The sequence below is a fragment of the Octopus bimaculoides genome, chromosome 3 (genome assembly GCF_046866305.1).
Source record: "Octopus bimaculoides isolate indiv1 chromosome 3, ASM4686630v1, whole genome shotgun sequence".
Classification (NCBI taxonomy): Eukaryota; Metazoa; Mollusca; class Cephalopoda; order Octopoda; family Octopodidae; genus Octopus; species Octopus bimaculoides.
In genome coordinates, this window is record NC_142930.1 from 38,677,477 (window position 1) to 38,704,290 (window position 26,814).

Below are 26,814 nucleotides of genomic sequence, written 5' to 3' on the forward strand. Positions count from 1 at the left end.
GAAAAATATCGATGTACCAAGCTGTCGGGCTATTTAAAGCATCATTAACTGTGTAAACGAAGTGAATTTGAACCAAGTTATAGCATCCGATTATAAACTCTACATAACACATTCTTACATTTCTATTGTTTCATGTTTACATAGAGGAAAAACACACTATTGAATGATATTTGCTTATTTTAACAATGTTATTGCTTTGCTAGACAACATTGAATTTGTATGAATTCATTCCTCGAATAATTTGTCGTGAGAATTCCGACTACGATATATTTATTTACTTGCTTTTTATCAATTAAAATGAGACGCTTATGTGTGGACATACACAAATAACTTCAAGTAGAATCTATCATATTTTAACGTTACTTTAGCAAATTTCAGTAATTTCGGAAAAGTGTAAATCTATCATATATTTGTACGAATATATAAACTTTCAAGAATTATGAAATCCAAATATTTTCGAAAGAATATTACTTTCTTTACTTCCATTTTCTTATAATGATTTTCACGCTATAAAACAATGGAAATATCTATTTACAAGAGACTTTTCAAAATTTCCAATCATCTACTTTCATAATAATTCTTGATGAAATAGCTTACATAATGTTTTGATAAGTACTTTAGTTATATATAAATGGAAGAAATGTTGTCTTCTTAATTTGAGAAATATGATTGCTGTTTATAATGTTTTCTCAAGGAGTGGTGTCTAGAAACAGATTAAATGTCTGATGAAATAACTTTTGAGTCTTAATATAATTCAACTGATAATTTCTTAAATAATCAATGTGACGTCTGTGTAAGTTATACGGTCTTGCGTGGTTCAGCGAATATGCGGATGTCATCTCTAACGGGTCGAGTGAACATATACAGAGTATTTGTTTGGGTCTACGATGAAGAGAATTTCTAAGTCATATTCTTACAGACGTCCGTGAACACTTTGTGTTTTTATCATACACTTCGTCTGCTCACAGCTATATATAAACTGAATGAATCATCATCATCATCATCGTCGTCGTCGTCGTCGTCGTCATCCTCCTCCTCCTCCTCCTCATCATCATCATCATCATCACCATCATCATCATCACCATCATCATCATCATCATCTTCATCATCACCATCATCACCATTATCATCATGCTCATCATCATCATCATCATCATCATCATCATCACCATCATCATCATCATCATCATCGATTTCTTCCTCCTCAACATCAACCATTGTAGTAGCAGTAGTAGTTTTTTCATTTCCTTTTCTCAATAACTTCGTCCGAACAGCTCGAAGCGGCAAGAGAAAACACTGACAACGATGCTTGAGAGAAAAGAAAATGGAGCAACATCAAATATAGTAACATGAAAATCATGGAAAAAGAGAGCGAAGCATACAAAAGAAAGCAACAGTATCAACACAGCTACCAATAAAACCAGCACAATGACTATCATCGCCAGCACCGACGCCGCTGCAACTACCAGCCAAGACATGGGGTTTCTGTGAGTACACCTTAGTACTTCTGTTCTTGTTAGCCTCCGTTCCTGTTCTTCAACGTCCTTCAGTCTTTCTAATTTCTAATTCTATCGTATCACATTCAACATTGAACTCTTTCTAGTGGTTTCTGGTGAAATAAATCCCTTCCAATCCCACGACCATAGGTGGTTATTTTACCTCTTTCATATTTTTGCTAATTTCCCTGTAAATGCGCTTCGGGTCCGTTTCGGATACTTTGCTTTCATGATACAAAAATGTTGCACTCATTCTAGAGTCAAAATAATAGAAAATGTCTAATAAATCCGCATACACCAAACAATCTAAAATATTTTCCTTCTAAAAATAAAATAATTATAATTAAGTTGATACTTAGGAATAAAAGCCCAAGCCTGTGACGTAATATAGATGACTATATACACTCGTGTACACAAGTAGGCATGAATATATATGAAAGGAAATGCATGATGATTATGACCAAAATGCAGTGAAAAATACGTTTGCCTTTATCAGGACTGAACTGAAACTAATCAGCAGCAACAACAATGACGAATAAAAAAACAGAAACAAAATATGACGACAACATACGCCATGTTTGCTCTCATAAAATTAATACATTTTAATACGATTATGATGAGGCACATACCGAAATATTTGCCACGTCTAAAGATGTGAAATTACAACTTACTTGAGACGTGATATCAATAAAATATTTTTTTAACATAGTGTGACGCCATAAATATTCCATTTTTTCAATATAGTTAATAATTCATTACCTTGAATAACATTTCAAATGATGGTGTTCCATTTAAAACCTGCACATCATGAACAAAATTATATTATCACAAATAACTCCAACAGGAAGGACGTATTCATTGTTCACTCTGCATGTTTGCTACTAATCAAACACTCCTTACGATATAACACATATTTAACGAGGCAGCGTTTAATTTGCATTACTTGAGTTAATGTTTTCTCATCCCTGGATGAATGTATTTCTTTATAAACTGATTTTTACGGGAAAAAAACTAGCTATGAAACCATTAATTTTGGTTTTAATAAATGAAGCAAATTTACATTGCATATACTTGTAAAAAAAATGCACGCAATCAATTTTTGTTGAGGTGCCAAATAAACGTTTTGGAACAGAGTAGATACGTTTGGGATAGACATATGGAATTGATACTGCGTTAAATAAAAAATGAATGCAATGAAACACTTGTAACAATGTTGATTTAGAAATCATTTACCTTTCATATGATTAGAAAAATTAGATAAGATAAATATAAGTACACGCATCGTAATATGACGTACTGAATATGGGATATCTATGCACCATTTAATAACACATACATAATGTTTTAACTGTTACCCCTATGTATGTGACTGATGTATACTTTTATCAATCTTCCTGCGTGTATATATGTATATGTGTCTGTGTGTTTATACGTGTATGTGTGCATCCGTATATATATATAGTGTCATCCCACTAATAATAAGCCTGATCTAGTATCAACGGTGGTTCTAGAAATTCCGAGCCTCGTCCTGGCACGTCACGTAAACTCTGCTCACGTCACGTAAACAAAATTGCATGGTTGAGGGACTGGCAGAAAATCCTGGATTTGGTCATCCAACCATTCATCGACATCTGCGTGCCATCGGAAAAGTCATCAAATTGGTTCAGTGGGTTCCTCTAAAACCTTCCAAGTTTAATTGTCCGCAGAGAGTGAATATATCCTCCTCGTTGCTGTCCCGTTGGATGAATGAACCTTTTGGACCGAATAGTAACTGGTGGCGAGAAATGGGTTCTCTATAAAAATATGAAGCGCCGAGAGCAGTGGGTATGGAAAACAGAAACACCAGCAACCCAGGCTAAAGTAAGTCCTTACACACTTAAGGTGTTATCTGGTTTGTTGGATATGATACGTATAGTCCACTTTGACCACTTAAACGCAAAGCAGACGATAACAAAGGAGATCTACTGCGAGCAGCTTGAGTGGCTTAAGTCATCGCTAGAAGTAAAATTACCATCATTGGTTTCAAGGTGAAAGGGTTTTTTTTCCATCAGCATAATACTCGGTCACATACAGCGAGTAAGACATTCCAAAGGCAAGAGCAGTTTAAACAGGAAACAATGCCCCAACCACCATTTTAACCGGACATTACCCCATCTGATTATCATTTATTTCGCAGTCGGAAAAGATATGAATCCTGTATACGATGTCAGAACAGTAATGGAGGAGTATTTTTCGTCGCAAACAAGAGAAGTTTGGAAGAGGGGACTTGCAGGTCTACCAGTAGATTGAAGAGCTTTGCAGAAAATGAAAGAGAGTATACTTTAGATTTAAAAAAGAACTTTGTTTATCTTAAATTTGAAAAATAAAAAAATAAAACGAATTGTTTAACGGAATGCTAAATATATATGCATGCATATAGATAAATAGATTGGTAGAGAAACAGTCACGTACATACACACACTCACACTGAGTCACACACTCATTATATATGTTATATATACGAATTAAAAATGAATATTTCTATCGAGAGACACAAATATACTTTAACAATTTCCACTTCAGTTATATCAGATAACTTAGAGGTTCGATGGTTATCTACACGACAGACCCAGGTTTAGACGTCTAAACAAATTAAACACATTTCGAAGTTTTATATATATACATATATAAATAATGATTTGAACATATAACATATAAACGTTGGTTGTTTAGATCTGCATAGAATATAATGTTAACGCACCGATGTGAACCAGCTAATGATTTCCACTAACCCGTGCTTAACTCCGAAATGATATAGCCATGTGATGCCTATATAAACAAAACGACGGAGAGTAAATTGGCATGTCGCAAGATAACGAAGATGACAAAACTACTAGCCACGTGATGAGCTCTGACAATACATCCATCAATTAATCAGTCACTGTGAAGAAAGGAGAATTATTAAATTTGTCAACCACGTGAGCAGTATTTCGGCAGATATTGTTTCCCACAATACGAGGGAGGTTATGATTGCGCAACCACCTTAAATACCGTAGTAAACTATTCCATTTTATTATTTTATACTGGTGGGTGAATAACATGGATTTATAGCAATCTCCCCATGCTTCCGCATTCGATACACATATAAACAATAATTAAACCAGCAAACAAACACACACACACACACCACTTACACGCATACACAAGCATATGGTCTAGCTAGCGCACACACACTTATAACTTTAGAGTACATTCTTTTCTACTCTAGGCACACGACCTGACATTTGGGAGGAGGGGGCCAGTCGATTGGATCTACTCCAGCACGCAACTGGCACTTAATTTATCGACGTCGAAAGGATTAAAGGCAAAGTTGACCACGGCAGAATTTGAAGTCAGAACGTAAAGACAGACGAAAGACCGGCAAGCATTTCTCCGTTAAAGCAATGTAGTTATGTGTTAACGCTGCTGAATCAATGTTATTTACGTTGCTTAAATTTATTATGGCTCAGAATATGCACATTACACTAAGCATCCTAGCTGAACTTCCTATGAAGAGAAAGAATTGTCTTCACTAAATAATATCAATATCACGTTCTCAGAGTCATACAAGTTAATTTGTACCAAAAATCTTCAATTAAATTTTCAAAAATTTAGATTAAGAGCAACTTACAAAAACAATAAACAGTCCCTTGTCCATTAACTCTCTCAGATTTTTAAATTACTTATTTTCACCTCCTATTGATTTGTGACTTGTTGAAATCTTTAATGATTGTTGATAAAATTGCTGTAAAGCAGAAACACTTCATTTAGAATTTATACATAAAAATGTAATAACATGAAAGTATATAAATATATTATAGATATATATGATAGAAAAGTAAATATAATTATTCTATTGCTATATCTATTGTCTATTGCAGATTTGTAACATACTCATAAAATTTTCTAAAATTTAAAGTTTCGAAAAATTTAAAAAATTACAAATTTCTTCTTTAAGTTTTGTTGTTGGCTTTTTTGTTAATATTATTGTTATTATTGTTGTTATTCGTGTTCTACTTTCTTGTTCTTTCTCGCTGTTGCTGTTCTTGTTTTGTGAACCAGATTACAAGGGCTGAAGGAAAATATTTTCCGCTTAGCCCAAGCCATCATCAACTGTTATACATTTCATTTGAAAAAGAAAATGTGGATATAGAATGAAGTTCTGCTTTGCAGAAATTCTGTTAAAGTGTGAGTGAATGCTGAAAGAATGTTTCGAGTGAACGGGCTGATTTAACCATGCACATATGGGCGATAAACATAGGACACTTGCCCTACATGTAAGATTCTCTGTCGTCCCGTGCAGATTAATAAAAATGTAGCCCTTCAATGTCGCCTTCATTTGGAGCATTTATTGTTGTTAAAATATTTATTTTTTATCGATTTCACTCTTTACACACTTCTTTTTATGAACATTCTCATTGTATGACTTGTATCGTTCGCGATACGTTTTCTGAAACCACATTATCATTATTACTATTGAGTGAGAGAGCAGTGCTACCCATCACAGTGGCAATTGGGGAAAATATACGGAGCCCAATATGCCCATCAGGACTACCCGTCTGATAAGGGTACCCCAGGCACATGTATCGCAACCATGTGTGCGCGACATGGTGATCTTACAGGAAGATAAACAGCGAACAACCCATCTCACAAAAAAGGTCTCTGAATAAGGATTGTTTAATAATATTGAATGAAACACCTATGTATCCAAAGGTGAATTATCCATACCCCCAAAAATTGCTTTCAACACATGATTATGATGTTCCTCCAACACATCTGCTCGTGATCAAGGGTGCACAAATCATGGACGCTAAGGAAGATTCTCAACTGGTTAAGGTCAAACGACTGACAAGTAAATCTGTGGTATTGAGCAGAATATTTGGTGAAACCTATCTTGCATACCAAGACAAAACAATTGACATGATACCAATTTCTATTAGTTAAGATCAGAAGCCATGAGAGCCAGTACCTAATACTGCTTCAGTATTATTATTATTATTATTATTATTATTATTATTATTATTATTATTATTATTATTATTATTATTATTATTCAGTAGTTTTATTTTTATAACGTGCTTTCACTTCACTACCGAGCGCAGCTCTGTGTGCCTTGGGTATGTGCTGAGGTTTGCTGTGATGCTCTTATGGTTACTGTATTGAAAGTGTTTTGCATAGGATGTTTGCAATGATGGTACTCCTGTTTGGATGGGTTTGAGGGAGTATCCTGCTTCTTTTGTGGCTGCAGTGGCTGCTGCATATATTATGTTATTTAGCTCAGTGATATTGCCATTTGTTTCTCTGGCCATTATTTCCGTGACGGCCAGGTTTATGCTATTTATTATTGATTTTGTTTTATTGTTTTTTTGTTTATTTTGATTTTTGGCAGGTATGATCTGTGACCCATTCTAAGATCTGTGGTTTTCAGTTCTTTGATTATTCTCATTTTTATAGTATCATAGTCATTAGGCTTCCCTACACTGTTTTCAGATTTTAGATTTCTTTCGCCTTTCTTTTCATTCATATATTTATCTGTGGTGTTCTGGATTTGTGCTTTTTGTATAATATTATACACCCCCCCCCCGGTCTGGGTTTGTTGTTTTTTGTTTTCTTCGTTTTTACTGGAAATGTTACGCTTGTCTTCGCGTTTTACTGTCTCAGTGCTTATATTATTGGCATTGCTTTTTAACGCTTTTTAATTCAACTGGAGATAACCATTCATTCATCCTGACGGCTCTCACTTGGTCACACAGATTTTTTTGACTTAATTCAAATAGACCTTTGTCGCTCCATCCCCTGTGCATTCTCTTCCTATATTCCCTATTGGGTACTTCATTATTATTTCTCGGGTTGCTCAGATAGTAGCACTCCATTACAACCACATTCATTTCTTTCGTGCACTTTTTTATTCTTCTATTAGCAGGTACTTGATAATGACTGGGTCCAAAATTCTTACATGCGAAAGACCTTCACAAGTTGTTCTAGCCTAATTCACTCCGTTCTCATTTCTATCATCATCATCATTATTATTATTATTACTATTATTATTATTATTATTAGTGAGTCAGAGAGCATCAAGCAACAATGGCGTAAAATATACGAAGACTAACATACGATCATGTCAACCGGCCTGATAAGGTTACGCCAGGTACATGCATCACAACCATAAATGCTCGGTGTGGTGATCTAATATCAACATAGACAGTGCATGGCCTTGCAGATGGGGCCCGCTTAACATTTTCTTCAGGTCGAGTAACATATCTCTCTCAAATGGTCCTTGAATGAGGGTTGCTTAAGGATGTTGAACTAAACACCCATGTTTATGGATGTGAATGATTCAAACTCCAAAGGACTCGTCTCAACACAGGGTTTCTATGATGCTCCACCACTACTTCTGCACGTGATTAGGCATCTACATATCGTCAGCCAATATGTGACATGCTTAACTGGTTAAGGACAAACAATTCAGAAGCAAATCTGTAGTATTAAGCATAATATTTGCTGTAGCTTCTGTTTTATACCAAGAGAAACCAACGTACATGATAACACTTCCCATCATTTAACATCAGAAGCCCCGAGAGCCAGAGCCTGTTTCTTCATTATTATTATGTTGGTTTGTCTCGGGTTTTGTCTTATTACTGGTAGGGATTATGTGGATAGCATTCTACTAAATATAACCTTAGGTATGTACAAGTTTTAATCGGCTTTTCAAGTGTTTAATAGCCTCCTGGTAATCGGTCGTCTCCCTAACACATACACTTCTTGTAGGAGCTCTTCTGGGCATTCAGCTTCAATGTCAAGCCACTTGTCTGTATCTAGGCCTACTGTTCGCAGCTCAAGTGATCGGTCTTTATTGTGAAATTGTAGAGAATGTTGCAAGTCTCCGAGTTCCCCACTCTCGGCGGTCTGTGCTCATTTCACGTCTTATCTATTTGTACACGACACTTTTCGCAGTTTACAACGCAGCTCTTTCGCCACGTCATCGTGTCGCCATAACTCGTACTGGTTTTGGTGAAGTCTAGGGCATTTATTCGCGATATCGACAATGGTTTCGTCCAATGCTTTATAGATGCGTCCCAAAAGAGACACTTGCTCCTTCCAAAGGCTAACCCTCCAATTCATATTCAAAGCTTGGTTTTTCGCTGCCGGTATAGTGCTATTTGTCTCATTTTTCAGCATTAATACCTATACCGAATTCATGGGATTGATTCTGTAGTTTATTGTTGTGAAATGCTTCTTCATGTTGTTGTTGTTATTATTATTACTATATGAGGAGATGAGCTGGCAAAGGCGTTAGAAACTTGGACAAAATGCTTTGCGAAATTTCTTCCAACTCACTTCGTTTTGAGATTAAACCATGTCACTCCATGATCATTTTGCCAATCAGCAACAGGAGGTATCATCAGAATACGAAACAGAACTGACCGTCTGGTGCCAAAGCCTTGTGAGTAGATGTAGTAGACGGAAACTGAAAAAAGGATATTTTCGCATATACATATAAAATTATTTGATTTAAAATTACCTATAGGTAAGGTAAATCGACTTGTCAATTTGTAGAATACACCTTAGGAATCAGCCATTGCTTCCTATCATATATTCTATAAACTGGCAAGTCGATTTAGCTTGCCCTCAGGCAATGGCGTAGCGCCATCTATGAGGATTAATTGTATATGAAATCAGCTAGCCGATTTGATGCCCTCGCTTCCCACATGATGGCCATCTCCCTTGTCGTTGAATAGAAAGTGGTCTGTTGAACAGAAAATACTCAATTCTATATTTTTGAGATGAAGAATTATGTACATTATTTACAAGGAACGGATTTACATTGATATTCCAGTTCATGTAGTTACATTTTTATACACTCTGGAGTGAAAGCACCCATGATTATCATCTCAAAATTTAGGACGGTGACTGCCAGCTCTCCTTGTTAATTTGAGTCATTGGAAAATGTGTGTTATTTCATCAGTCTAGTTATAATTTAACTTAACTTCGGTTGAGATTTGTCATGCTATTCAATGAAATACTTCATCTAGCCAATCGCGGGATTTCTTAAGAGAATTCATTATACCGGCAAATATCCTGATTACTTTGCAAAGACAGTATGAGTAGAATACTTAAGTGTTATACGATGCTTCATACCCTTAGTATAAATATTGCTTGTAGCATTGTTCGACCTATTTCTAAGTCAATCATGATCATGAAAGTGATATTCCAGGTGGAGTGTATTGATTTATATCAGGTGTGAATTGTTTAAGATGTTTATCGTGTGCAACGAAAGAACGAAGTTAATGTCTACCTATCTACTTTCATTTATATCAGCTTATTTGCTGCATAAGATGTTCAAGAGGTGTCATAGTTTGGAGTGTTTTAACATTGAGTGGGCATATTCGAATAAGTAATACCAGAAATCCAAATCAGCTATTCTATTTCTCTCTTACTGGTCTTCAGATCCACACGAGTAGGTATGATGATATGAATCATGTGCATTAACTCTAATAACTTGGCTTGACACTGAACACGTAAAATGGAAGATTAGCACGAATCCTTGCAGCGAAAGAGGCTGTAAAATAATTCCTAGATGTCATCCACGAGGTTGAGTGGACAACAAATAAGATGGATGGATGTATAGATATCCACTGTGAAGATAGTATTGGTAACATAGGAAAGAGATTAACACTTTTATTGAAGGAGACCATTGCTTATTAGTACCAGCGTTAATTGTAACTGTTTTGCTTGTTTGCGTGTTATTTTCGTCAATGTGTATTACTGTCTCTTAGTGACTTATGATTATATTTCTTTCCTTTGATTTTCTTAGGTTTGTACCTCTTTATATAATTTCACTATGGTCTCTCCTATTAATATGCAATTTAATATTGTAATCTTATATTTGGCACTTAAATTTCTTAAAGCATGTTATTACTTTTTATACTATTCGTTATAGTACAATTAACTTTAGCACTGTTAATTTCGTGCTACCTAGAATAGAATCCGAATAAACAATTCAGTTGGAAGCTTCATGTTGTCATACCAGCCGTTACATGTACTGCTAGCGTGTTAATCATGAGACAGTTCCATATATTCGAATGAAATCATTATTTTACGAAAATGTAAGTAAATGTAAGCAAAAGAGGCTAATAGAATAAGTGTATTACTGTCTCTTAGTGACTTATGATTATATTTCTTTCCTTTGATTTTCTTAGGTTTGTACCTCTTTATATAATTTCACTATGGTCTCTCCTATTAATATGCAATTTAATATTGTAATCTTATATTTGGCACTTAAATTTCTTAAAGCATGTTATTACTTTTTATACTATTCGTTATAGTACAATTAACTTTAGCACTGTTAATTTCGTGCTACCTAGAATAGAATCCGAATAAACAATTCAGTTGGAAGCTTCATGTTGTCATACCAGCCGTTACATGTACTGCTAGCGTGTTAATCATGAGACAGTTCCATATATTCGAATGAAATCATTATTTTACGAAAATGTAAGTAAATGTAAGCAAAAGAGGCTAATAGAATAAGTACTAGGCTTACAAAGAATAAGTCCTGGAGTCGATTTGCTCGACTAAAGGCGGTGCTCCAGCATGGCCACAGTCAAAGAATTGAAACAAGTAAAAGAGTAAAGAGAGTAAAAAACTAAATTGTTTTGGAAAATGTGTACTTAACAAAGTCGTTTAATATCATACCAATTAAAAAATAGTAAGCAGAAGCTGATTTATACATTTGACCCAAGAATAATTATAATGAATTAATTTCTTATATTGCTTAAATTCCTTAAAATTTGCACGGAATATTTACCATTGTGAAAATTAGACAACAATTTATAAAAATTTCATCTGTGCTATAACACTCGAAAAATATTGAAGGCTATATTCAACAAATCATAAGAATATAACAGAGATTCTTTTTCTTTTAATTCTATTAAATTTACTGAACACTTACTGTGTAAAACATTGTTATAAGATTTTGGGTTTACAGATTGACTATACCATATTAGAGTTAACTTCTGTGAGAATAGAAGCCTTTAATCCAAGTCATTTTCTATGGAGATAGTTATTACTTTAATCATAAGATTCGCAACTATAACGAAATGTGACATTTCATACAAAACGCACATCAGTTCAATTGAAAATTGGTAGTAAAACTAACAATAGATACTTATAATTCAATTACACCAACCAACTCTTATATGTAAAGAGAAGGATTTAACTTCGCATCCTCGAAGAAAAGACATTATACGCATCAGCATATAATAAATTTACGTACAATTCTATTTATAAAGAATTTTTACTCCAAGCTATAATTTCAAAATCGAATAGGCAATTATATAGAAAATCGGTAAGCTATAGATATGGGAAATGCAAATATATATTCAATGGCTTTGTTCATCAAACGCGTGGGCATTTTATACAGTCTACATAATTGAAATTACACTTTAAAATCATAAATATAAGGGCTTTTGCACTGATAGAAAACAATGCCAGCATTGTCGGTAACATTAGATTGGAAATAGGATTATACATGATATCTAAGTCCAGTATATATTTATTAACTTCACAAAATTATCTAAACTGAATGGTCTTCGTATTAAAGTTATGAATTCTTTGCATGTAATAATGAAATGTAATATATAATACAAGACATTGTAATAATATAACCCTACGAAAGTATTCAATTAATATTTAAGTGAAATAAAAATATATTGAGATCAAATCTGCATATAATTTCTCGCAGTGTGTTAAAAGAGGAAGTTAATATACAAGCATGATTACATGCTAATTGTAAATTTAACATACACATATGCAGAAACACACGCACACGCACACACATACACACACACCCAATGCACTGAGAAGGGTTAATCTAACTGAAGTAGTAAAACAACTTAGAAAGCATCATGTCTTCTTTTGTAATTTTCCCTTCCCAATGACAAAAGTCGATTCCCAAAGACTTATATGAACGGTAGGGTAGAAGTTACCTCGCACGCCACAAACACAATAGAATATCTAAAAAGAAAAGATACTAATATTTTACATTCTACAAGCAGAATGTTGACGCATCTGTGGTCACCTGTAATTAGAATAAAAATCAGAAAGTTTATAATCGATTTACTAGTTTCTCAATATATATTCTGAATATAATTTTAAATTCCACTGTTGAAATACTACATTATAGAAAACAGCCTGTTAAGTATATAGAAAACAACCTCTTGATAGGTCTTCTCGAATTAGCATAGATACTACCGATATTGATGCCTTAGCCCCAAATACGAACACGCTTGGTAAACAGGCCAACAACTTGTTACATATCAATTACCAAACATATATTATATCTTTTATACAGGCATCCCAAGTATAGAACAAAAATGAAATTACAAATATAGGGAGGATGTTCCAATGGAAATAGATTCTACTTATGAGAACGAGGTGCACAGGTGCAATGTTATGACAAATAAATCTATCTACAAACTGTCAAATGGAAGATTTCTTTCAAACGAAATACCTGCATTGATGAGGACTTAAGATTCCCAAGTTCTCAGGTGAACACATTTTCTTAGGAAACATTTACTTGAGACATTAGAAAATGTTTTAATCTATTTTCTCGGTATGTATGGGGGCTAGGGAGAAAAGAAGAAGAGGCATTAAGAAGTTGACGTTAAGAATTTCTTTAACAGTTCGAAAATGTTTGACATTTCAATCACCACCAAAAAATGAAGCTGTAAGAATTTACGGGGAAATTGTATGTAAGAAGTAAAGCAGAAATGATTTTTTAAACTGTACTGCCAATGTTCTGCAACTTAATAGCAGACGTATCCAATTTAAGAAAAGTGAAGATAAACCCTTAATGAAGATAAACCCTTAGTGAAGATAAAACCTTAGTGAAGAAGTATGGAATAAGTCATTGTTATACGCTTATAGAAAAAATAGACACGTACCTTTTTAGAGAACACAATGTACCCAAGAGTTATTGTATTAGACGTTTATCTAATCAGAGAGCAGAAATTGAAAGAATATATATGAAATGGACTTGTATGTGTGTTTGTTTTTTGTGGATAATTTGGCGGGAGTTTGCAGTCAACACGAGGTGGTTTGTGTTTGTCTCTCGAGTCGAATTGTTGTGAATTTGTCTGTAATTGCAATGCCCGGACAATTGAAAATATTTTTTTAATATGCGGTTGGGGAAAAAGGGTTTATTTTTGAAGTTAGCGTGAGAATGAAAGAGGCAGAAGAGCGCGGTTGTATGAGTGAAGTTCTTTTGAAGTTGCGTGAGACGGAAGAATTGACGTGCGTGAGTGTGTATGTGTGTGTGAGTATGTGTACGTGTGTGTTTGATGGGGTGCGCGAGAGAGAATGTATGGTGTATATAGGATTGCAGTTGTGAGTGTGTGTGAAGGGACAGAAAGAGCAATGTTGGTGATGTGGGTGTATATGTGAGAGAGGTAGAAAGAGAGAAAAAGATAAATAAGATTTTTTCCATTCAGTTTTTGCAGTGAGTGATTGATAGAGTGAGAGAGAGTGGTTATGTATGTATGTATGTATGTATGTATATATGTATGAATGGCCTCAGTGACACACACACTCACGCACACACCCACGCACCCACGCATGTTCTTTTAATCGAGTATGTGTGAGTATGTGTACGTGTGTGTTTGATGGGGTGCGCGAGAGAGAATGTATGGTGTATATAGGATTGCAGTTGTGAGTGTGTGTGAAGGGACAGAAAGAGCAATGTTGGTGATGTGGGTGTATATGTGAGAGAGGTAGAAAGAGAGAAAAAGATAAATAAGATTTTTTCCATTCAAATTATCCACAAAAAACAAACACACATACAAGTCCATTTCATATATATTCTTTCAATTTCTGCTCTCTGATTAGATAAACGTCTAATACAATAACTCTTGGGTACATTGTGTTCTCTAAAAAGGTACGTGTCTATTTTTTCTATAAGCGTATAACAATTTTTTTCATTTAATCCACATTTTAATTTTCGTACTTGGAAACTTTTACGAAAATTAAAATGTGGATTAAATGAAAAAAATGATTTACGTGAATATCCTCACAAGCGTAATTGAAATAAATTGCGATTGTGGAACCCCTCACGCTCGCACGAAAACACATACGCACGCGCACGCAAACACACAGAGTATCACACATCAGATGAAATAGAAGTGTGTGCGTGTGTGTGTGACAGAGAGAGAGAGAGAGAGGTTTGTTGTCATGTATACGTACATGCATAAATATGCATACATCTTTGTGTGTGTGTGTGTGTGTGTGTGTGTGTGTGTGTGTGTGTGTTTGTGTGTGTGCATGTGTATGAGAGAGAAGGAGAGTAAATCTATACTATATATAAAACAGAGATGTGTGTGTAATCGCTTTTCACGTGAAATCGACTTCACCAAATGCTTCCATACTTGTGATGCGTGAATAATTTGACCTTGGATAAATCTTAGGCTCTTCATTTGATTTTTTTAATTAAAAATAAATAATATTGTTTTATATTTAAAATTCACTGCTTCAAAAAGGTTCCTCAATGTCAACTTCCGGCATTGACGTAACAACGGCAAAAAGCTTCACTCTCTATTTTGTGTGTGAATGTGTGTATGAGTGTGTTTGACAGAGAGAGAGAGTAAATACTACAAACACACCGCTCTCTAACTCTGTCTCACACACATACACATGCACACACACACACCCCTTGACTTACTCACACTCTGTCTCTTACAAACACACACATACATAAATGTATACAAACATATTTACAGAGACACACCTGTGTATGCGCGGGCGCATGCGTGCGTGCGTGCATGGGGGATTCCACACTCACCATTTATTTCAATTACTCTTGTGAGGATATTCACGTAAATCATTTTTTCATTTAATCCCCATTTTAATTTTCGTAAAAGTGTCCAAGTACCAATGAGGCTTTTTGGCACATCTTCAATTTTCCCCATTCATGAGAGGTGCCCAGCCATCATTCATCTGAATGTCCATCTACAGAATGTCCTCTCAAATTTCTATACAGTATATGTTGCCTTTTTTGTTCAAGTATATAAGCAACACTTTCATTCCCGAGCAACGCCGGGTGCCTCTGCTAGTACTACATACACACCGCTCTCTCACTCTGTCTCACACACATACACACGCACACATACATCCAAAAATGATGGATGCATATGACAACACACCCCTTGACTCACTCACACTCTGTCTCTTACAAACACACACATAAATATATATATACAAAGCTATTTACGAAGACACACGTGTGTATGCGCGCGTGCGAGTGTGTGCTGTGTGTGTGTGAGAGAGAGAGAGAGAGAGACAGACACACACTCACACAGAGAGAGACAGAGACAGAGACAGAGAGGGAGAGAGACATAGACAGAGACAGAGAGACAGAGCCAGAGAAGGGATGTGTCCACAATTATACGTACATACATAAATAGTCATACATTTCTTGTACGTATGTGTGAGAGAGAGAGTCACTGAAACATCTGTCTGTCTGTCTGTATGTCTGTCTGTCTCTGTCTCACACACACACGTGCAGATATACACAGAAAAGATGTATGCATATGTATTTATATATGTACGTAGACATCACAACACACCCCTTCACTCACACACATGTGAGTGTATGATTCACTACAAATACATAGAGGTGAACACGGCGTGCCCCCAACAAATAATAGAACATTTATTCACGGAAATTAACGAATTGTGCGAGTTCGGAACGAAATCAAACCTGGAGTGTGTGAATGAGAGAGATAAAGAAAGAGAGAGAGAGAGAGAGAGAGAGAGAGAGAGAGAGAGAGAGAGAGAGAGAGAGGAGAGAGAGAGAGAACATTGCAAAGAATATATGAGATGAACATGGGACGCCCAAAAAGCGTATAAATAAAAGCACGTTAAAAACTATCTTGTACGGAATATTTAAATTTATGAACTTCGTAAATATGTGTTTCAGTAATTGATCGTAGTTGTTTACAGAAAGCGAACATTAAAAGTAGAGAGTGAGAGACGTCGCCGGAAGTTGACATTGAGAAACCTTTTTAAAAAAGTGAATCTTAAATATAACGCAATATTATTTATTTTTAATTAGAGATAAAAAAAAAATCAAATGAAGAGCCTAAGATTTATCCGAGGTCAACTTAATCATGTATTACAAGTATGGAAGTAAATGGTGAAGCCGTTTTCACGTGATAAGGGATTACACACACATCTCTGTTTTATATATAGTATAGATATATACATACATATATATATATATATATATATATATATATATATATATATATATATATATATATATATATATATATATATATATATATATGGGAGAATATACAAATAATAACAACAGACGAGGACAGGTGGTGTAAATAACAAAAGGATATATTAGTATGACATCTGTGTGTGTGTGTGTGTGTGTTTGTGTGTGTGTATGTGCGTGTGTGTGTGTGTGTGTGTGTTTACATTCCTTATGCATTCCGAGTTATAGATTTTAATATATGGGGTATCAAATGATTGAGTACTATTTCGGCTACAATTTAAAGTTAAATTTCATTCACATATAACCATTTAAAATATGTAACATTATCTTTTCCATAAATCAACTATCGTAAACATGTTATGCGATGACGTCACATATATATGTGTGTACCGTAAAAGACATCAATCAAGACGACACAAACATTCCCTCACTCAGTCTATCTCTCTTTTTCACTCTCTTTCTCTCACACAAACATACGCGTACGCACGCGCGCGCACACGCGTACACACGCTGACACTCGCACACCCATGCGTCCATTTCATATAGACGTACACAATCTTTCACTTCTCTGTTCTGTTCGCTTTCTCTTCTTTTTATTTCTGCTCCCTCCAAATATTTTTTTACGGAATGAGCAAGAGAAGCAAAGAAAAGACGTAATCTCTCAGGAAACAAGTATAAAGCAAAGGGATCGTAGAAAATCGAAGGCAAGAGTCTGAAGAGAGCTGAGATTTTCCCAAGATCAGCAAATGCATGTTGCAGCACTTAATGCTGGATCAATAAATCAATGTTTTAATGATTAGACAAAGGCCCAGTAGAATAGCTCTTAGAAACAGACTGCGTACAAATTCATTCTTCAAAACTTCTGAAGCTGTTTTCAGATATGATTCCTCCCATTCTTATAAAAATGATAACTCTGTCCAAATTGATGTGCTAAACACAACTTTTCGTTTATGTAGAGCCTTAAAATTTTCAAATGAAACAAATGGTATGTGCTGCTCAGGCGGTTAGGTATTATGCCAGCACTACCATCTCCTTCTCAACCTCTTATGAATCTTCAAGAAGGCACTTCTATGCAGTCAAAAGATTATCTGAACAATATCAGACAATGCAAATCTGCGTCTCAAATGACATCTTTTGGTGCAACTAAGAAGATAGGTAAATACGAATTTACGACGACCTCAACGTTCAAGGTCAAGTCTATCACCTTATTAGTTCCCTGTTACCCGCAAATGAACAACCACAGTTCGTCCAGATTTACTTTATGAGTGATGTAGGACAACTAACCTAACAGAAGTATGAACATTTCAGATGATCTGTCTTGTTAGACAGCGCCGACTGCTGGAGATTATATCCACTGACGGAGTTTCGGTGCGTTGAAAAATCACATAACCCCCACCTTCAATATTCCATGACAGATAAGGGCCTGAAATACTCCAAATGGACGCATAGCATGTTGCTTAGTGGAATTAGCCCAGCATTTACTCCACCTATGTTTTGTTGTCAAAGCTACATTTTCCTATATTAACTGTTTCAACATAACCGTAATATATTATATACAAACTATGCCATTTTAATCCCTAGCAATGCCGGGTATCTCAGCTAGTATATTATATTTATAAATGTGTGTGAGTGTGTGTCTTTGTGTATCTTTTATCATTACATTTCTTCACTTACTATATTGCTGCCGTAATTGATAACCGCCTCGAAGTGTTTATTCTGACATTTCGACCACTCAACTTATATTTGTTTGATTTATGAAACGTGGTACTTATTCTGTCAATACGTTTTGCGGAACCCCTAAGTATAAGGGACACACGAGACAACATCGGCTGTCAAGCGGTTCTATGGGTTAAACGCACGCACAAAGATGCACACACACATACATGGATATATCAAGCTTCTTTCAGTTTCCTTTATATGCACAAATCCACCCATTAGATTTTACTCAGTCCAGGCCTATAGTAGAAGACACATTCCCGAGTTACTACACAGTGGCATTGAGCCTGGATCGATGTGGTTGTGAAGTTAACCTTTTACCACTCAGACACTTGCGCTTACAGCTATATTTAGGATTAGGTATTCATATTTTACAAGCCCTTCCTTTATAATGTTCTTAATGAAAAGAATTCGATTATAAATCCTTTATTCTTGACATTATCATACATTTTGTAATAGTAGAAGAGATTTTATTTCAGTTCAACTATTTTCATTCGGATTAGAAAGCTATTCTTTTACACATTCGATAATACATAGAGAGTAGTACAATTGGCTATTTCAAACTAGACCATTTTCCCAAATGTGACATTTGTCCGTAATAAACGGCAATATTGAACATCAAAATGGTAGTAAACGGGAACAATGCATATTTATAATTGAATTACACTGTCGGAATATTGTATCTATAGGGAGAGCTTTAGCTCGGCATCTGATAAGAAAAGACGGTATAGTCGAAGCATACTGTGATTTTACATACAATCCCCGCCTAAAAGAATTTTCCTTTAGGCTATAATTTCAAACAGAATTGACAATTAGATACTAAGTTGTTAATCTATGTATCTAGGCAATAGAAATATACATATCTAACTGAATGTTTACGTTTCCAGATTGGAAGACTTACAGTTGCTGAATCTTAGAAATTCCGTTTTAAATAATAGTGTGTGTATCTCTCTCTCTCTTTCTTCCTATCACTCTCTCTCCCTCTCTCTCTGTTTCTCTCTGTATATATATATATATATATATATATATATATATATATATATATATATATATATATATATATATATATACATATATATATATATGTGTGTGTGTGGGGGGGTTTATATATATATATATATATATATATATATATATATATATATATGTATGTAGGTATGTACGCATGTATGTATATGTATTTGAGCGTGTGTGTGTATATATATAATACGTTATTTGAAAATTATCCGAACACAATTTGTAATGCTATTAAAAATATATGTGTAGCACTATTCATTATATAATATATAAGCCAGCAGTTCGATTGTACGGCAAAAATGTTTAACTCTTAGTTAAGCATAGACTCTCTGGTCTGGGTACTTTCTTTACACACACATGCACACAAACACACACACACACACACACACACACACACACACACACACACACAAACACACACACATGCATATGTATATATATATATATATATATATATATATATATACAGATTGGACAAAATAGTGGAAACACCAAACATCATAGCATCATAATATTAAATTATCAATAAAACCGCCAAAAGCTTGTTTCTTTTTATATGTTTTTGATGTATAAATTGTGTTACGTAATATGATTTGCTAAAATTGCTGGTTCGTTTCAGGCTATGTGAGAAAAATGTAATTAAAATTCAGGAAAATGACAGATCTATTATTCTTTCAAAGAAGTCAAATTGTTGGCTGAATCTTCTTTACATCCTAGGCATTACAACCAGTTCTGACAGCACCACTCGTCAAATCTTTCTTCACACACTCAAGTCTTTCTTCACAGGCTTCAAGTTTCCGTCTACCATGTCCACTCAGAAAGTGTTGGTCAGAACGAGGCTATAGTAGAAAACATATGCCCAAGATAATACTCAGTGTGACTAAATATGATTTGGAAGCAAACTTCTTACCTCACAAACTCACCGGGGCCTATTTATTCATTTATTCATATACATACATGTATATATATATATATATATATATATATATATATATATATATATATATATATATATATATATATATATATATATATATATATATATATATATATATATATATATATATATATATATATATATATATATATAAAAAATGAGCAACAGATTTCAAAGGTGATTGCAGTACGCATGTTTCATGCTACTCCAATTTATTTAAGTAATGCGAGCATTACATTAAATGCAATATGAAGAGCAATCTTCAGCTGCACGAAAATGCAGAAAATTACTGTAGAAAAGACATATTATAAATGTGGCAACATTTCAAATCCAAGTGGGAGAGAGAATACATAAAAATCCAAATGTGAGGAAGAATACATAAATCCATCTTGACATAGCCAAGTCTATCAGGCTAGTAATTGATTCTAGACAAAAGTTCTAACTGTCTCAGATTTTATTGTTTCTTACCTAGTGGTGATAGCATAAGGGACAATTACTTCTAAAGAGAGGGAAGGTGTAAGCAGTATGCATGTACAAGGTTATAAAATGTATTAGAATATAAAGGTTTCACTGGTCAGAGTAGTATCAGGTCATTTTACTACTATCAAAATGTTGAGGAATTAATGTTGAGGAATTACAACCCTAGGTATATGGGTCAAATAGTTTTTTTTCTTTTAGTCTGAATAGAGTAACAGTATAGTGGTACAGATAACAATATTACCTTAACCAATATTTTCACAATAAGAGGTATGTTAATAGAATACATAAAATGAGATGTAATTATTTTTCACAAAAATCATGAAATAATGTCAGTATTGAATTCAGGGGCTCTGGATAGGGTGTAAAGTTTAAGGATATTAAGTATATTGGGTTCATGAAAACTATTTTGAATTATCTTAAAAAACTTTTAGCTGAAGATAAGATAATGATACTATTTAGGAGACACATAGGTAAGCTTTATTTATATAATGTGAATAAAAAATAAAAAAATATTATCGGATTTATATTAGTTTATAATAATGTGTTTACTAAGGTTTAAGTGACTGAAAAAAGAAAGGATGTTAGGAAATAACAAGCATATTCAATACAGGAATCTGATGATTGATTTAAGTAGATTAGATGTTAAGGTGAGAGATCAGGAATATATGTTATAAAGGTTCAATTACCAATATAAATATGTGCTAATTGATAGTCCTAAATGACCATAATAGAAGTAAAGTACTATAATTTGATAACTTTAGATATTTAATAAAGGCCTACTTTTTAAAAAAATTAAAAGTGCGAGTAGAGCAGTGTACACATGATACCCTAAGGTCTAATCTATTATTGATTAGATTAGGATTATTTCTAAGTTAAAAATTTTCATATATTTCCATAGAACACAATTCACATCCATATCTATTATTTCTATAAGGTTGAGCTTTTCTTATAATTTCCCATTGAAGGCTAAAATTAATACCATTATATTTTAACTCCCAAATTTTACTTGCCGATGTCGTACTATTTGCCTTATATCTAAGACTGAACGAAGACCTATGGATATATATTCTCTGTTTCAGGTTAATACTACATCCTATATAAATATAATTCTCGGTTATAGTACTAATGATGCATCTGTACACTACGTTACGGGTGCAACAAAATCCAAATAAAGGACAATGGAACTTTTTTGTACAGTTGCACATGATGGGGTTATCAACCCCACCTATATTATTTCTAATATCTCTATTATTATTATTACTACAATTATTTACACTAATATCATTTATCAATTCTACAATTCTATTATTAGGTATACATTGATTATTACCATCATTATTTAATTCATCTCTTGATGTGCTATCAGTTGGACTTATTCTTTCTACATTAGGTATATTGATATTATATGAACTATGTCCTTGATCACTATTATTTCTATTGGAGCTGGGCCTATCATCAACTTCAGTTAAAACCGCAACGTCATTACTGATGCATTCTATTTGTTGGTTGAAATTATGATTGGTAGGACTAAGTATATTGTTACTATCTTCATAATATCTTTCTCCATTATGATTTTCACTTCTATTTGTATAATTATTAGTAGCATCATAATTGGTATTAGCTAGATTATTACGTGTATTCATATGATCACTACTATAACTTTTATTCTAGCTGACTTGATGTTCTTTTTGTTTAACCTAGCAATGATTGTACTTACATTAGGAAGGGTAGAGTAAGAAATTCTGACTGTATGACAAGAGAAGATTTTACTATATCTGTGGGAAGAAGGGAAATTTTTTTGCAAAATATTCATGAATTTTTTGTAAATATTTGTGGATATTGCACAGTTGAAAGGTATATTTAACCAGATAGAGTTTTTATTTTTTCTCTTAAATTTATTGCGTGGGTGGGTATGGGGTGTGCTATGATTACTATTACTTCCCAGAACATGATGTTCGTCGACACCACCCCTAGAGGCGATCTGGCGTACTGCTTTAGAAGGGCCCTAGACAAACTTAAGCTAAGAATTAAGGTTGTTGAAAGGCCAGGCAACCCTATTAAATCCCTTATCAGTAGAACATACCCTTTCAGTAGAACCCCCTGCACTGATAGGAACTGTATCGTATGTAGATGTAACCCACAAACGAACTGCAAAACCAGAAATGTGATCTATAGTATAAGATGTACAGAGGGACGATGCAGAAATAAGACAATGACATATGTAGGCGAAACAGCAAGGAGCATAGTGGAGCGGGCAAACGTACATTGGAGGGAACTTAAGGAAGGGAAGGACTCATCAGTTATGTACCAGCACGCTGAGCAAGAACATAGAGGCTCAATGAACAACATAGAAACTAAAATCTTATCTACACATAGCAGTGATGCAGCACTTAGACACATTACTGAAGCTACACACATAATAGAAGAGAAACCTAGCCTGAATAGGAAACTAGAATGGAATACTAACACACACCACTAACAAACCACAAACCACAGCATGTGACAACATGTTACCTATAAACCAATAATAATATGAACAAAGTATAATACAATACATAGATAAACAAATGGAATTAAATACTACATACGTTAACAATATTTAATTAAACACAAAAAAATACACATGAACAAATAAATAAATAAACACAAATACATACGAACACGTATTAACAGAGAATATAGGTGATACAGACACTCCCCATACACACATGCACTTACAAAATACACAGACACACTGAAGGACACGCATGCGTAGACACATACAATAGGAATACAAAATACAAAATGGCTGATAGTTAGCAAGGTGAGACACACATAAGAAAGAAGGCAACAAAGGACCACTGATGATGTCACAGAAGTGTGACGAAAGAACTCTGGCCGAAATAAGATTAAGATTAATGTAATATAAAGCTAAAGCAAATTAACACCAAATATACAGTGCGTGTGTTTTTATTGGCTAAACTGGCAATATGACCATCCCCAAGTACAACAACATCTGTTTCAACACACGATTTCACATCAAAAATCTTGCAAAACAAATATGTATATATATATATATATATATATATATATATATATATATATATATATATATATATATATATATATATAGGAAAATCCTTATGAGACACAGAACAAAGGTCTCAAAGCAGTTAAATAGAGAACTGGAGGATAGAAAAGGCCTAAATTAAAACAAACACTGTTAGAAATAGAAAACAAAATTAAACTCTCCCATGAAAAGGAGAGAGCAGAGAAGGAGAAGAGAGCAGTAGAAAGCATAACAACAAATCCCAAGGCTTTCTATAGAGACTGCTACGGTACAGTATAAGATAGGACCCCTATTCCTGTCTAATGTCTCACTGACTGCAGATCGCACATGGATAAGTGAAGTGCTCAGTACACAATTCAAGTGTGTCTTCACTTCTCCTCTGAGTCACATGCAGATAAAGAACCCAGCTGATTTCTTTGACAATAGCACTCAGCAGAAAAAGACTGCATCCATTACCTACATCGACATTGAAGGGGAAGATGTGATAGCTGCCATAAATGAAATGAGCTCAAATTCGGCAACTGGCCACGATGGTTTCCCAGCTGTCCTCTTAAAGTCGTGTAAACAAGAATTAGCAGGACCACTCCAGATACTCTTCCAGAGTTTCCTTGCAAATGGTAAAATTCCCAAAAAGCTGAAGGAAGGCACCATATGTCCTATCCATAGAGGCGGAAGCAGAGCAGAGGCTGGGAACTACAGGCCCATCTCTCTGACTTCACATATTAGCAAAGTCATGGAACGAATTGTCAGAAGGAGATTGATTGCGTTCCTAGAAGAAAATGACTTGCTGAATGAGACCCAGCATGGTTTCCGTCCAGGTAGAAGCTGCCTCACGCAGCTCTTGCAGCATTATGACTGGGTCCTGAAGCAGCTACTTGACCATTCAAATGTTGATGTGATATATCTCGACTTTGCAAAAGCCTTTGACAAAGTTGATCATGGCTTGATATGTCACAAGCTGCGAAACCTTGGCATAGCTGGTAAATTAGGAGTGTGGCTGCATGACTTCCTGAATGGTAGAAGTCAGACAGTTGCAGCCAATGGAGAACTATCTAGTGAAACACAAATATTGAGTGGTGTTCCACAAGGAACTGTTCTGTGGCTACTACTGTTCATAGTGGCCCTTCTGGACATGCCCACGGTCACTCAGAGAGCCACTGTCACTAGCTATTCTGATGACACAAAGATATCTCAGGCAATAAAGAATCCTGATGATATTGTAAGCCTGCAGAATGGCCTCAATTCAATATATGAGTGGGCAGAGCAAAATAATATGCAGTTCAATGCAAACAAATTTCAAGTACTGCGCTACAAGACCACAAGTGCCTCCCAACTGGCATACACAGGACCTGGAGGTACTGCAATCCCAGAACCACAAACAGTAAGAGATCTGGGCATCAACATGTGTAGTGATGCATCATTTCACATGCACATTGTCAAGTTGACAGCAAAGTGCAGTCAACTGGCAGGGTGGATACTGTGGACATTTCGTACAAGGGATCAAAAAGTCATGTTGACTCTATGGAAGACATTTGTTTTGAGCCGCCTAGACTATTGCTTTCAGTTGTGGTCACCACACAGTATTAAGCGGACAGCAGAACTCGAAGCAATTCAGCGGCACTATACAAAAAAGATCGCCACAGTCCAACAGATGAACTACAGGGAGCGACTGAAGGCACTAGGTCTCCACTCCCTGGAGCGCAGGCGGGAGGGATATATATATATGTATAATCTATGTATGCATTTTTGTGTGAGTGTAAATGTATGTATATTCATTCGTGTTCTTTGAAACAATGCACGTTACCACAGATTTTGCCTACGGTCAAAATCAAAAATCTACCCCAATTCCTTGTAAATATCTGTGTATGGGAGACTAGTTGAGGTTTTTGTATTAATTTCATTTACATGGATATTCTCTTTGAAATATATTAAATGACTCATCTCTTGCGAAACCGGTTATAGCTTACTCAGCTCTGAAACGCACATACTTATTTCTTTCAAACTATCATTTCTTTATTTGACTCTAGTAGAACAATTTTTCTCTTCCTCTCTCGCACTGCATACGCGTGCACGTGTGACTGAGTATGTGTGTATGGCTGTATATGTATATATATATGCATGTATGCATATATATATATGTATACAAACACACACACACACACACATATATATATATATATATATATATATATATATATATATATATATATATATATATATATATATATATATATATATATATATATATATATATATATATATATATATATATATATATATATATGTATATATATATATGTATATACATATATATGTGTGTGTGCGTGCGTGTATGGATAGATAGAGAGAGAGAGAGAAAGAGAGAGAGAAAGAGAGAGAGAGAGAGAGTGAGAGAGAGAGTGAGAGAGAGAGAGATAGAGAGAGAGAGAGAGAGAGAGAGAGAGAGAGACTGTTAGACAGAGAGAGACAGATAGATGCACTCGTATGATTAGATTTCGTTAACATTCCGACACCGATATTTCATTGAAAGCATAAGACAAACCAATTCTGAAGAGGACTAATGCATAAACCTTAACCAATGACACTATATACAAAATGAGGTGAGTTTGAAAGAAATTTCTTAGCGATATAGTTACGAATTTTTAACGATTTCTTCCTGAAGTAGCAACATATGATATACTTGAACATTTCGTGTATAGTATTTTCATGTCTATAGTGAAGAAATCTAGAAATATGCTTCTGCAAATGTGCTTATTGCTTTGGTGAACTTATTTTTAACATTCTTAAAAGAATACTTTTGCGCAATATTATTTTTGAATTTTTTAAA

The 26,814-nt window shown here is 34.6% G+C and overlaps 1 long non-coding RNA gene across 1 annotated transcript; it reads right to left on the reverse strand.

The window, feature by feature from the left end:
* Positions 1-518: 518 nt before the first annotated feature.
* LOC149136508 (uncharacterized) lies at positions 519-26,814 on the reverse strand. Its single transcript, XR_016240906.1, has 4 exons — positions 26,624-26,814; positions 5,146-5,259; positions 2,168-2,294; positions 519-1,308 (listed from the first exon to the last, which is right to left on the reverse strand). It is a non-coding gene; the product is annotated as an uncharacterized LOC149136508 (long non-coding RNA).